Genomic DNA, 15272 nt, shown 5'->3' on the forward strand with positions numbered 1-15272 from the left:
TATAAAAAAAAAAAGAGAAAATAAAGAGAAATGTTAAAACTGAGATGGTTCAATTCATAAACTAGATGATTATCTTATAAATTGTCATTATGAGACTCTAAATGCATATAATAAGTGATCTGTAAAATAATCCAAGCTTATCTAGGAAGCTCCGTAGAGATCATTAAAAAGACTATAAAGACTCTGTCTGCACATATTAATAAAAGCTATCAATAATGCAGTCTAAAGAGAGTATAAAAGGCTGAGTACAACAAGAACTATGGGGTTGACTAAAAAATGGACTGTAAGCAAAATTACACGTTTATCTCAATATTAATAATAATAATAAAAAATATTCCAGAATTTGATTTAAGCTTGTCTAAGATGACGATCAAAAAGATGATCTAAAATCTGTCTATAAGAGACTAACTTCATTCTACGATGTAGGATATGATCTGTATATTAAGATTATGGCATCAGGAAGTAATAATAATGAAACAATCCATAAATATCTCACTATAAAAAGCTACTCTATTGTCAAATGGGTTTTTATAGTTATATGAGATATGTATAGATTGTTTTAATACTATTATATACATGATACCAAGATCTTAATATATAGATATATTGACTAGAAGAAATATTGAGCATAATATAAGATGACATATTGGATGTAAAACAACGGGATTAATAATCGTTTGTTGAGTTTAACTAGAGATAGTTGAGTAAGACGGGATATACTTATTAAGGTGCTAGTTACTTATAAAAAGCTAAGCAAAGATTCAGATCAGACCTCGTTTCAATTCAATATGAACTCAAATGAAGCACGAAAAATGCAGTAAAATGATGATTGAGGCAAACTGATGTGACAGTTACTCTCATCTCCCCCCCTCTTCCTGTGTCTCTCTCTGGCTCACTCATTGTGTGTGGGTGCACAACAGTTGTTATTGTTGTAACTATTATTTTGCGAAAACAAAAGCATTAACAATTTTATAACTAAAAAAAAAAAAAAAGAGAGAAGAAAATAAATACAAAATGTAACGTTTTGTCATTGTTGCTGATGTCGTTGCTGCTGTTGTTGTTGTTGTTGTTGTTATTTGTTTCATGCAACTTTTACCATAATTGCAGGGCACGCGGAGACGGAGACAACAAACACCGACATTATGACATCGGGAAGCGACAAGCGAAACGCAACCGAGTCCATAATTACAACAATTTGTTGCCTAGTGTTTGGCCAACAGAAGCAGCAGCAGCTACAGCAGCAACAGCAACAGCAACAACAACAACAGCAACAAATAGTCTTTATTGTCATGGTTGAATGATGCAACTGGAAAAGACCAAAACGAATAATGTCGAGGAGGGCGGCGAGATTGTCACGCACGCACATCCAAAAGCCATTCACATTCACATCCATTTGAATGTGGCAAGGTGGGAAAACATTGCCCCACACTAGACAGAGACGGACAGTGTGCGAAAGAAGGAGAGCGAGGCAGAGAGAGAGGGAGAGGGGCATACAGTACAGTTGCCGCAGAGACAACGCAACGCAACCGCAAGCAACTGATGCAAGGCAAAAGGAAAGGGCACGAACAGCAGGGTCAAAGAGGGTGTGCTCGACTGGGAGATACCCTGCAGACGCTGCTAACAGGTGTGCATTGTCGTTCCTCATATTCAAACAGTTTCCATAGCAAAGTCAAAATTATTTCGCTCCAGCAGAAATCGAGTTCCTTGAGGTCGAAATATGGAAATATGGAAATATTTATTAGAACTAGGTTGAGGATTGTTCTCTAAGCTAAAACTTATTTAAATGTGGGTGGCCAGAGACAAGAGAGCAGCGAAAAGAGTACAGAGTAGTCCGCATATATACAATATTGTTTGTATTGTCATATATGATATAATATATCATCAATAGCTCGACGTTCATGCTCGAATCTAAGGCTGTATTAATACATTTAGTTTACTTTAGTCTCAAGCTAGTCAAATACCAAAATTACTGGGCTTAAAACTTCTGGAGGTCGAGTTACTTGAGGACTCACAGAACAGAGAGAAAATGAAATGAATATAAAACTGGCAAGCATGAGATGAAACATACTAAAAACAAATATAACTCAGTCTGAGGTAATGAGTTTTCATTGAGTTTGAATATGATTTCCTCAACAAGTCTCTGTTCATATATTTTATATGTGTTGAATACCTGGAGAAGTTTACTTGGCAACGGCACTGTGACTATAAATTTTCTTTGTAAATGCGCTCAAGTAGTTGTATATCAAAATAGCTTAGTTTTCAAGCACTCAAAGTCGAGTTACTTGAGGTAAAATTTACGGCGGAGTGAAAATCAAAGTTTAGTAATTATTATCTTTACTCCAGATAAATGCCTTCTAGATTAAATTGAGCACTTGGTGCGCCGTCAACTCTGCTGCCCCATGTCTGTGTCTCTTCCAGGGTATTCCAGCCAGAAGATGGAAAACCAAGAAGAAGTAGCAGAAGCAGCCGAGTTGCTCGTCACACTTCATTTGGACGTTCTGAACGCTTGTTGCGCCTCCAAATTAATTGCCGCCGCCTGTGCAGCGCCAAAATTGAATGCAAAGTTTAGCAAACACAACAACGTGATCCACCCCCAACCACCAGAGAGACGCCCACACCCTCTCCATCTCCCTCTCTCTCTCTCTCTCTCCCTCTGTCTCTCTTCCTCTCGGCTCCAGCTCCTTTTTGGCGAATCCTGCTACGACTAATTAGCAGACTGGGCGCAGGCGCCAGAGTTCATTTTGCCATGCGAAATGCTGTTGCATTATTTTGTTGTTGTTGCACTCTTCCTCTTCGGCCCTTTTCTCGTTTTTGGGGCACGTAGAATATGCGCGCCACATGCCTCATTATTAACAATTGTGCATATTGTGGCACATTTTACAGTTAATTTTCATCCGTTTGTGCTTTTTTATAGGCAGAGGCAGCTGCAGCCGCAGACTCGACGCCATTTTCAAAATATTCTTTCGAAAATTTCACAAAAAATGCATTTAATGAGCTCGATTTTTGTTGATATTTTAATGAATTTATATATCAATAATAATTATGATGAAATTAAGGAATACGAATTCAGTATTAAATGAAAGTAGTTTATAAATTTTTATAATTCAAGAAAACTAAGAAAAAATTTGTTCTCTTACGCTAAATGAAACAGCGCAGTTCAAATGAATCTAAATTTACAGTTTTCCCTTTTCGTTTGATCCTTACGTAACGTAAAGCGTAAAATTTCGCGCCAAAAAGCAGGCTGTACGCAGCAGCTACGGCATAAATGCGCACATACATACATACACACACATACACTCATGATGAAAATAATAAGTACACCCAAAAATTTTTGAAGATTCTGTCATAACTAATTCATTTTTGATATTTTTGAAAAAAAATCAATGGTAACTTTATGAGAGCAATCTGACAATATGATGCATGCAAAAAAAAAAATTATATTTCCCCCTAAATTCATAGTAGTCACAATAAACTGAAATGGGCCTGCTGAAAATAATAGGTACACTCCATTACTTCAGCCCGAAAAAAAAGTTTAGAATAAGAATGATTTCTTTTATTGTTGTAAAATAGTAGGTAACCTTCCTACAGATGTTTGATGTAAAAAAAAATTATCAATATCATATGTAGATGGGTCGAAATATTAATTGTTCGAGTCAGGAACGCAGAATTGCTAAAAACCTTCGAAGGAATGGCAAATCTTTGCGTGAAATTGCGAAACTGATGAACAGATCTCTTAACGTTGTGCAAAATGCTTTAAAGATGCACAATAAAAAGCGAACACGTGGAAGTCTATCGAAAACCACACTAGAACTGGACCGACGCATTATAAGGATTGCAACTTTTCCGACCCTTTCAAATCTTCAAAGGTCATTGCTTCCGTAATAGATAATATTATTAATGCTTCTTCAATTAGGATATGACTACATATGGCTAAACTATCAGGTCGTATCGAAAAAATGGTTGAAATCGATGCGCACCAAAAATTTTATGATGATGCAAAATTTTGCTAAAGACCACATCACCTGGGAAGGATCTGAAAGTCAAAAAAAAGTGGCGTATTACCCTATTTAACGACGAAACCAAAATTTGCCATTATAGAAATGACTATTCCATGCATGTAAGACTCCTCACAGGTAAAGAATTCGATCCTCGCTACACAAAAAAAATAGTCAAGCATGTCGGTGGAACCATTATGGTGTGGGGCTCCTTCTGTATCGTCTGATTTTCCTAATATCTGACGTTATGAGAGTAGCAGACTACAGGGATATTTTCGAAAATATAATGTTACCATATGCTGAGGATAACATGCCTCTGCGCTAGGTTTGACAACAAGATAACGGCCCGAGACACTCGTCTACAATAGAATAAGCTTGGCTCGAGGTTAGTAAGGTGGACACTCTCGCTTGGCCCAGTCATTCTCCTGATCTGAATCCAACCGAAAACGTGTGTAGTGCATTGATAAAGCAGATGGTAAAGAAAAAGTGTGACATTAAACGCCAAATAATGGACTGTGTCCAAGAAACCTGAAGGAAGATTACGAATGGGACCTGCCAAGCTTTAAATAGGAGTATGACCAATCAGATAAAAAATTTGTATGAAAATAAAAGAGGATATACAGGATATTAATCCAAAAATATAATAGCAAAAGATTTTGAATGATTTGAAAATCAAAAAATTAAATACATCTTACGAAAGTAAAGTGTACCTATTATTTTTGTCAAGCAAAAAAAGCTCCATTTTTGTTAATTTGTTTGTAACTTTTAAAAAAATAATATTTTTTTTTTCCAAATTTATGTATTTTCATTAATATATACCTAATACACAAATGTGCATTTAAATTTTCATGTTAAGGGCAGTAGAAAAAATGTTTTGCTAAACTAAACTCAAAAAAGTTTAATTTTAAGGGGTGTACCTATTATTTTCATCATGAGTGTATATATGTGCGCATGTATGCGACATATATACGTATAAAAGGACCACAGCAGGAGTCGTCTAATGCCGCCTGCTGCTGCTATGCGAACTGGCTGCTATTGCTGGCATTTGGCTGGACAGGACATTGCTGGCCGTGTAGGATGCGACTGTCAGAGTCTTGCTGTGGCTGTCGCTGAGTTTGAGCCGTTGTTTGCGTCTCGCTTGCGCACACAGAGCGCTCGCATGCTAACGTTTAAGCGCCGCCCACAAAACGATCGTGCGCATTGTTGTTGTTGCCAATACAATACATACACACCACACACACAGCGCATACAACAACACACGCACACATACTTGAGCAGTTGACGAAAATGTACAGCAGAAATTCACCACAGCTACGAATTGTGCTCAACGACGCTGTGCGGCGTTCGCTGCGAGTGCGAGCAGTGCCGATGTCTTAGTGTGTGCCAGCGCTCTCACAGCGTCGACGCTGTGCGAAGAGAGCGCACACATCGAATTCGCTCCAGCCCATGCCTAGCGTTGCACCGCAATGTAAAATGGTCGTCGTGCTGTGGGCGTTGCTCAGCTGCCATCTCTCTCTCGCTCGCTCGTTCGCTCGTTACGTTTGCCGAATTTGCATATTTGCTTCTTTATGCTTATTGCATATTTTATTCATTACGTTCTGGCGCTTCTCTCAGCCAGCAGCAGTCGCGGCGGCCGTCGCCGCAGCAGCAGCAGCAGCAACGGTGCCTACGTAACGTGTGATAAGGTATTCGCACCGCCGCGGCCCGTCTCTACCTCTCCAGCTCCCACACACTTGACTGCCAATTGCTGCCATGTTATTTGCTCGTGTATTTACTTATTTTGTTTTTTTTTTTTTTTTTTTTTTGTTATATATTTTTATTATTAATATTTTATTATGTTTTTCTGTTTGTTTCCTTTTTTGTATGTGTCTTTTGTTATTGTCTTTTTATGTCGTATATTCTTGTTACTTGTTTTTGTCATTAATGACACCATCTCTCCTTTATTTCCATTTACCGTTTGCCGACTGCCGTTATCAATATTTCAGATGTCGTTGAATAAATATATTCAATATTTCATAGACATCTGCAATCTCTTCGCTTGTTTTTCAGCTGCAAATCAGCGTGCAAATCTAAACCGTTTATTATGGAGGACTTAAGAGTTGGCTTGGGTCGGGCTATAAAGTTTTTGCTTCTAATTTATTTTGATGCGTGTGCGTGTTTTGTTTTTCTTCCACTTCTGCGTCGTCTTCTTCTACTACGTCTATTCTCTGATTACTGCTCCAGTTTCGTTGGCCGACATAGGGCAAACATTGTGGGCAAACAGACAAATCTGTTATGCTGACTTTAAAGGACAGCACCAGCAGCAGCAGCAGCACAGAAAGTGCTCCTGCGGGAGCTCAAGACAAAAATGGCCCCCACGTAGCGCGCACACACACACACACACACACGCACACACCGAGCGCGCTGCTCTTTTGGGTGTTTTTGGCAGTGCAATAAAAAATAAAAGTTATTGCGAAGCTGCGTAACGCATTATCCTTGCCTGGCTCCAGACAGCCTATAACACACACACACTGGCACACTGGCACACACACACACGCACACGCACACGCATACACGCAATGCCTGTAACCGGTTTGGAGTGATTTCCACTCACTCTTTCACTCACGCGTCGCTGCTGCGCTCACTCGCCATTGCCCAATTAACTGAGCAAATAGCTGGCGTCGCAGCCAGCGTCGCGCGCTGCCGTGGTGAGTTTAGCCGCTGTGAGCGCTGCGACGCTGTCAACGTGCTCACCGCCTGTCATTCGATGCCGTCCGACGGCAGGCGACGCACGACGGCAGAGCGTCGAGTGCAACAGTTTTGAGTTCTTGTTATTGTTTTTGCCTTTCCATTGTTTTCGTTTTCGTTTTCGTTTTCATATTTTACGTTTTGTTTTTGGATTCTTGAATTTGAGCTTCTGTCGCTGCTGCTGTCGTTGCCGTCGGCAATGCTTTGACAGGATCAGTTGGCGCGCTCTCGCTTGCACTCAGCGGCAGCGGGCGAGCGAGCGGCCATTTTGTTTCTGGCGTGGCGCGTGTGGGTGGGCGCGAACAGCAACAGCAACAACAACAGGAATCGAACTAAAAACGACAACAAAACGGTGTCAAAATGCTTGTCGCGCATTGCAGCCGCCGCTGGCGACAGCTGCGACGACAACAACAACAGCAGCAACAACAACAACAAAACTGAGCTAAGCTCGGCTAAGCTTTTACTTAACGTCTGCGGCGCCGTGGTGAACAAGCGGCGCGCGCGCTGCCAACGTCGCAGCCGCCGTCTTGAGAGTTGGCTACTTTGTAGCCGGCGCGCGCTCTCTCGCTCTGCTGCCGTCGCTGCTGCGGCTGCTGCTGCTGCTGTTGCTGTTGCTTGTTGATTTTTGTCACACAGCTTGCGCAGCTGCCACTGCCACTGACGTCGCCGTCGCCGTCGCCGTCGCTGTCAACGCTCTGCTGACAACTTTGACTTGGACTTGGACTTGTCTGCCGCGATTGTCTTAACCCGGCCCGGCTGTGTTGCCTGCCTGGTGCTTTGGCTTGGACACGTTTCGGCCTGCACACGTACTCTGAACGCTCTGCGTTTCCACTTCTTGCGTTCAACGTTCTTGCGTTCTTGCGTTCTGGCGTTCAGCGTTCAGCGTTTCTCGAGCGTTTTGCAACGTTTCAAGCGTTTCAACCGTTTACCGTCGCGCGTCTCCCAGCCGCGTCGCGCGTCCCATTTCTGTTCTGTGACTCCGCCAAACTTCGTCAAGTTTTTTGTTTTGTTTTTTGGAGCCGGCGAGAAAAACGTGCGAGTTTTTTTAAAACACATTTGCAATCACTTCAAACAGATTCGCCCACACACTAAACTACCACAGTGCTCAAGTGATATACAACGTACATATATACATACATATATATATTCATATATATTTGTTTACCTTTGCCTTCTCCATAAGAATGAAATACCAATCGAGTATATCAAACTAAACTGAACGAAAAGGTTTGCATTCCGAACCCCTCAAAATCCTCTCAAAAATCCTCCAATTAGGAGCTGCGGATTTGCTTTTGGCAGCGGCTACGTCAACAACAACGTCGGCAACGTCACGGATTAACGCGAAATCTTTACGTATATTGAGTTACTTATCTACATATCATATGCATATATCACATATCATATATGTATATATATATTATTTTATTTATCTACTGAGAGCCTATTGTGTTTGTCGTAGATGGAAATTCTATTCTTCTGAAGGGTTTTTTTTAGGGTTTTTACTTATTTGCCTGATTTGTATTCTTTTAGATATTTCTTGGCTCGTTCGACTTCATAACAAAATTTGTTTAACGTATTCTTTCCACTTTATCGATATAGCAAGGTCTATTTACCTTTGGGTCCACCTATGTCTGTTTCGTAGCTTTGAAATTTGCAGCTTTATATATGACGTCTTATATATTAAGTGTTGTATATGAAGTCTTACCTAATAGCATTTCCAACAAGTTAAATAGCAAGTTGACTAAATATTTTACATTGACGTATTTCTTAAGCTAAGATTATATATGACAGATAGATTTCTATATGTATATATATAATCTATATTTAGAATTATATGTATATGTATATGTATATGTATATGTATATGTATATATTATATATGCTATATATACATGCTAAATCTCGAATTATATATAGGTATATATTTAAATCTATTTCATTATTTTGTTTCTCCCTTTCCACTGGGCACATGCAAAATTCTCCACTATATAACTTTGATCTATGCCAAACTGAAGCCGATAAATCTTGTTTATGTTTCGCAGCCCCGCAATAGTTTTTTCATAGCAGCAAATATGATCTACAATAAATAGATTAAAATAAAATACAAACACATGGAGAACTCTATAGTAAAGCAATAAATCAACTTAAAGTATATAGCTATAGTTAGTATTATGCATTTATTTATTTATTTACACACAAACATTATACAAATAGTGAATAACAATACCATCCAAAGCTTACCATGGATGCATTCAAAGAAAGGAAATGGTTTTATATTGCCTTAGCATTACCAGAACAAACACACCAAATTTGACATCTTCAACTTTTGTAGTTCTCGAGATATGCTATAAAAAACCAAATGAGAATGGTATTTTTTTTCATCAGGTCGATTAAAATAGCCAAAAAAGAAGCGTTTTAATGGCTACTGCCACGCCTCCCTCCTAGCTCTGATATAAATTTGTTCGGACCACACTTGAAATGATGGGAAAAAGCTTCTCTCTTTTATTTTCGTACAGCCGATGCGGCGATGCGTGTAATCGCCTATCACCTCGGATGTTGTAAATATTTGATAATGTGTTAATCTGCAGTCATTATCAATAGCTGCACTCGGCGCATTCGAGCATGAAGAGCTGCAAAAAACAAAACGAAAAGAAGAAGAAGAAGGTGTAAATCGCATTTCAAACTCTATGCAAATAGCTAGCTGGATTATATCCCCCCCCCCCCCCTCCCTCTCTCTCTTTCTGTCTCTCTCTCTATCTCTTTCTGTGTCTCTCTGTATCACTTACATTTGTCAAATCAAATTTGACAGCTGTGGAAAACATAATACGCCGTGAAGTCAAAGCCAAGCCGCATGGAACCGCGTCCAGACGTGTGGCAAGAACTTGATTGGCTTTACCTGCTCACTTACCTATGTAAGTGCAGCATGCAGTTTACCTTGAGGAATGCGCTCTGCTACCTGGCTAGCTCTCGAGCATTCATATACCAAAAGTTCGAATATCTCTGTCTTCCCAGAGTTCTATTGCCTTCAGATTTCTACTCCACTCTGAAACGTTTCTTGGAGCTTTAATTCGTTTACTATTGAAGTTAATAAAGCTTTCATTAAATAGAATTTTTAGAAATTGATGTTTTTATCCAATTTAATTATGAAGAGCTTTTAGTGTACATTTTTACATGGCTTAAAGCTCAAAATACTTTAAGTGCACAAGCTTTAAGTTGATAGTTTATAAAGCTCGCACACATATGAAAGCATATAAATTTCTGCTTGCGCATTAATTCTTAAAGCTCTCTTTGATTGCTGTAGGCATTGTTAAAGCATTTTATTATAGCCTTAGAAATACTTCTAGCTTGAAATGCACTTTTCATGTATTTTACCTGAGCTTTAAGCGGACATAGCTCTCAATTTGTAGTTGTTGAAGCAGAGCTTTAAGCTATATATAAAATCATAATTACTCAAAGCATTTCAAGCTCATATTGCCTACAGTTTTCTTTAAGTTCAAGTAAGCTTTAATACAGCAATACTGAAAGCTCTGCACTGCAGAGTTTTGCAACTTAAACTCCTAGAGCTAATCAAACTTTAGAGTGTACCACATTTTCTTGAAGCTCCAGTAAGCTTCGAGCGTAAACGGAAGCTTTAACATTATCATTCTTAAAGCTCTCTGCTGAACAGCTTTTCATTGCCAAGTCTGCATGAAATACCAAGATCAAATAAATTTTGTGCAATTTCTTTGTTAACTGTTTTTCGCTTTGCAGCTTGTCGCAGCTTTTTTGTTAACTCTTCTGCTGCCTCATCGTGTTAGCTGCTCTTTTGATCTGTCCACGGCCAGTTAAAGCTCATCCACGATTGTTGACCGATTTCAGCAATCACTCGAAATTCCGCTCTCTTTTGGGTGTATCAATTGCTTTGTCCGCGAGCTATTCAGTTTTAAATGTGGCGCTCCAGCCCTTCGCAGCAAGGGCATGAGCTGTGGGGGCAGTGAAGAGAGGGTGGCGAAGGAGGGGGGGGGGGGGGGGGGGGTGCTGAAAGTGGTGGCATTGAAATTATTGTAAGCTGTTAAGCGGAGAGACGAACAACGAGGTCAAAGTCGGCAGTTGGCAGTGGAGAGCGAAGTGCGCGCCAGAGACGCTGAGAGTACGGGCTGTTGCATGGGGGAGTACGGGCAGTAAGGGAGGCCCGGATAGTAGTCCTATAGAGTGCTGCTGCAGAGTGTTGTATGCTGTGCTCCATTGTTATGATGATTGTTGTTGTTGTTGTTGCTGTTGTTGCTGTTGTTGTTATTACCGGCGGAAGAATGGAATTGCCGTTGGATGGATGCTTCTTAGCTAAGCGAACCGGCGAGGGTTGAAACCTCTGAGCACATTGTCGCGCACTTAACTAAACTTTATACATATATACAGATATATATATATATATATACATATATATACATACAATATATTGTTGTTGTTGTTGTATCTAACCGATATCTATATCTATATGTCTATTGAGTGACTGACGCGCCAGCTGACGTCTCTGAAGGTCCTTTTGCCGTGGCATCCCTGCTGCTGCATGCGGCTGGGTTGGTTTGGCCTCAACAACATTTCAGTTTCATTTACAGCGCACGCAATTTTGTATCTATAGACAAACACTCGACTATGCTTGTTGTTGTTGTTGCTGTTGTTGGTAGTAGGGGTTGCTGCTGCTGCTGCTGCTGCTGCTGCTGCTGCTGCTGCTGATTTTGAACGTGTTGTAATCCCATTTGCAGGATTGCGGATTCAGGAATCAATTACGAATTTAATTTATAACAGCGCGCGCGTCCTGCACAGGAAGCCAACAATATTTAGAGAGAACGAGATGGAGAGAGACAGGGAGAGCCAGGGGGAGAGCGAGCACTCTTTCTATCCTTCTTTTTTTTTGATCATATTGATTTTGCTCAAGCTGCAGGTTTTTGGCCTTCAGCTGAAGCACTTCATTGAGCGCTTGAAAGCTGTCAAGTCAATGCAGACCATGTTACTTGACTAGGCAGAGCAGACAGAGAGTGAGAGAGTCAGCGAGAGAGAGGGAGGGGTAGTCGCGGGCGAGAGCAGGCAGGAGGCGGGCTATGCGGAACAGCTTGCTGCTGTCTGACAATGTCAGGTGCTCAACTTGAACTGCTGCAAGTTTCAGTTGCCACCCCCACTCTATCAGTCACCCTACCACCCCCTCTCCTCCCTCCGTCCCGCACTTCGCCCCGCTCTATTTGCCTGTCAAAACCAAGCTGAAATTCTTTTTTATTTCCTCACATTGCTGAAATGATTTCGGCTACATAAGTTGTGCGCCTTCTCTGCTTCATTTCCTACTCTGCCCCCTCTCCGCCCTCAGCCTCTGCTTCTGCTTCAGCTCCACCTTGTTCATCTCCATTCAGCTTCATCTGCATAATGTATACAACAATTTTCTTCTCAATTTTTTTCTTTTTTTCTTTTTTTTTTTGTTCCCTTAGTTTCGTCTAACAATTTGGCGCATTTTCACGCGATTTTTGTTTGTTTTGGCTTTTCGCCTTCGTTTTGGCCTTGTTGTTCGGCTTGGCTTTAATTGCTGTGCAAATGTTGTCGAAAGCTTCGAGAGCTTTAAGTGAATTACTCTTAAAGCTGCTTAACTAGGCGTCTGATTCGAGAAATGCAATTATTTGACTCGAAATCCGATTTTCTCAAGTGAAGCTAGAATTTTTTTTTTTTTTTTTTTTTAAGTAACTTTTTCCATATGCAATTTATGGTGTGGATCCAAAAGTGAAATAAAAGTAACATAAAATACTTGATTTCAATTGAATTTAAATTAGATTAGATTAGATAATTTCCTACATTACTAATTTACTGAAGCTTTCTCATAAAGCTGCTGAAAGCTCTTTGTTTCGCAGCTTTAGAGCCTTTCGCTCTTTTCAATTGAGTTGTGTCTTTCATGCACTTTCTGCATTCTTAAAGCTCTCTGTCAACTACTCTAGATTTCAGCTGCAGCTTCTTCTTCATAGATCATTTTTTTCATTGCTAATTTACTGAAGCTTTCTCATAAAGTTGCTGAAAGCTCTTTGTTATCCGCTTGAACTTGATTCGCAGCTAAAGAGACATTCGTAATTGAAGCTTTAATTGAACTGCATTTGTGTCTAGCATGCACTTTCTACATTCTTAAAGCTCTCTTTCAGCCACTCTAGATTTTAGTGCGAGCTTTAAGCGGCGCTGACTCATCAAGGCAATGCGACTTTTGCCGACAGCTTCACTTGGCATCACTTAATACAATATCATAATGGCCAAGGAGCTGGCTGCCAGCTGCCCTCGCCCCCGCCCCCGCCCCCGCACTGGGCTCGGGGCGTCCTGCGTGTGGAGCTGGACGTGGGACGCTGTTTTGTCGCAGTCGACACAAAAGTGAATTCCAATTTCAATTGCACGTCCAAGGAGCCATTCGCATTGTCAGCCAGGGCCCAGGAACCCACCACCCAGCGAGTGCCACCCTCTATCTATCTCGCTCTCGCTCTCGCTCTCTCTCTTTCACTCTCGCTCGCTCGCTCGCTCTTGTTGCTTGCCTGCGTCTGACTTTTACATTAATGAGCATGTTTTTATTTATAAGTGCTGCTGCTTCTTCTTCTTATGTTTTTCTCTTTTCTTTTGGCTTTCTTTTCCTTTCTTGTCTTTTTCCGTTTGTGCTCTTTCTCTTTCTGTTTTGCCTTTGTTTGCGCTGTGCTGTTGTTCGAGGCTTTTCTCGCAGTGTATTTACATTTATTGCGCACAGTTTGACATTTTTCTTCCTCTTGCTCCTCCTCCTCCTCCTCTTCTTCTTCTTCTTCTTTTTCTTTTTTTGTGCTTGTGAAACGCTCGATTTCATTTGATGTGCCCGCTGGCGCGTCCTTTTTCTTCGGCCTGGTCACTCATTTAGCTGATTGCAGGAGCAGTCCCCCATCCACACCCCCACGCCCCTCTTCGCCCCTGCACCGCCCACCCCACTGATCCATTGTTGTGCTGTGCAGTGTCCGACACGCGAAGCTCTCGCGCTGCCTTGTTTACAATCGCACCTCGGCATCGGGCGTTTGCTTTTGCGTTTGCGTCTATTGACCTGCAGAGGGCGCCACTGTGCGCAGCCTGTGGCATAATTGCTGAGAGTTTCGTCCGCCTGGCGCCTTTTTATGGCACCTGCTGGCTCGCTCGCACGCTCTCTACCTCTCTCTCTCTCTCTCTCTCTCTCACACACCTCGGCTTAGTCAAATGCAGGCAAATAAACTTTACACACACGCACACTCACACACACACACGTACACAGACACTCAGAGAGAGAAAGAACTGCAATTCTAAGAGTTTTTTTTTTTAATGAGTTGAGTTCGCCTCGTGCGGTCAGCAGGGGCGGCGGCAGAGCGCAGGGGGCGTGTCTAGTGGCTAGTGGCAGCCTCTACTCCGGCTCAGTTGTTTTTTGCACTTTTGCTCTGCTGTTGATTTGCACTTTTTGCATATAAAATGAAAAGTTTTGCTTTTTAGCTCATCATAAAAAACTTCTCTATGCTGGCCCAGGTGTCGTGTTTTCATTTACACCTGCTGCCTGCCCGCCAGCCCGCCAGCCCGCCTGCCGCCTGTTGCTTCTTTGTCGCTGTTGTTGTTGTTGTTGTTGCAGGGCAAGTTTTAGTTGCAATAAATTTGCAATTGATAATTTCTTTTAGGCTAATTGAGGCCTGCGGCCATATAGAGAAACTCTGCTAAGAGGGATTATCGAAGTTGTTAAGCTGAGTTGAGGAAGAAGCAGAAAGCTCTCTCTTCGCTGCAGAGAACGTGGCCTATAGGCCAAGCTATCTCAGGCCAGACTAGGTTATAGCTCTGTCTTGGTATAATACGCTTTGAAAAATAATTTGTTTCCAAAATATTAATGGAATTTCCTTTGATTGGATCAAAATTGAATTCAGAATACGTTAGCTCTCGCCTCTCTAGTCTCTCAAGTGTCTTTACTCTATGATAGGAGAAGATTTAGTGAAGAACAATTGGATTGTCAATGTATTTGATATGAAAATCCATGAGAAACGCCTCTCTTTGCAATTCTCAATATTGATTTGCATATTAACTCAGTGAAAATCGATGTACCATCTAAATTGAACTTAAATATAATAAAAATAAGATAAACTGTCAAGCTATTTGATATCGGCATAGGTATAACAATCGCCTCTCTATGCAATTCTCATAAGCTCAATTGAAATGAATTGCATGAAATATGAATAGGAATGTAGCAAACAATACTAAAATTGTTGTTTGTTCTATCTATCTATCTTATACAATAGTGAAACATAAAAAAGAAATACAAATTATATTATATAATTTATTATAGGTCTCAAAGGGAAATAATGAAGGGGTCCCCCACCCCTCGCTCTATTCCTCTCTATCTCTATCCTACTCTCTCTCTCTTTCTCACTCTCTCTCTCTCTCTCTCTATCCCCCTATCCCTCTCTCTCCCTGCCCTTCTATGCAATTCTCAAACAACAAATAAACTAAATTTCCAGCAGCCCATTCGACGCAATTAACCTGGCTGAGCGCATGAAATCCAGATGAAATAATAGGTATTATGTTACA

The 15272-nt window shown here is 40.9% G+C and overlaps 1 protein-coding gene across 2 annotated transcripts in view; it reads left to right on the forward strand.

The window, feature by feature from the left end:
- Nucleotides 1-7398: 7398 nt before the first annotated feature.
- Nucleotides 7399-15272, forward strand: part of bi (T-box transcription factor bifid) — a 105734-nt gene continuing 97860 nt past the window's right edge. For both annotated transcript variants that reach the window (XM_089476111.1, XM_089476113.1), the window contains exon 1: nucleotides 7399-7949. The gene's annotated coding sequence lies outside the window, so the exon portion shown is untranslated. The remainder of the gene's footprint in view (nucleotides 7950-15272) is intronic.

This window comes from Drosophila arizonae, chromosome X (assembly GCF_054131065.1).
Source record: "Drosophila arizonae isolate 15081-1271.41 chromosome X, UAZ_ARI_1.0, whole genome shotgun sequence".
Taxonomy (NCBI): domain Eukaryota; kingdom Metazoa; phylum Arthropoda; class Insecta; order Diptera; family Drosophilidae; genus Drosophila; species Drosophila arizonae.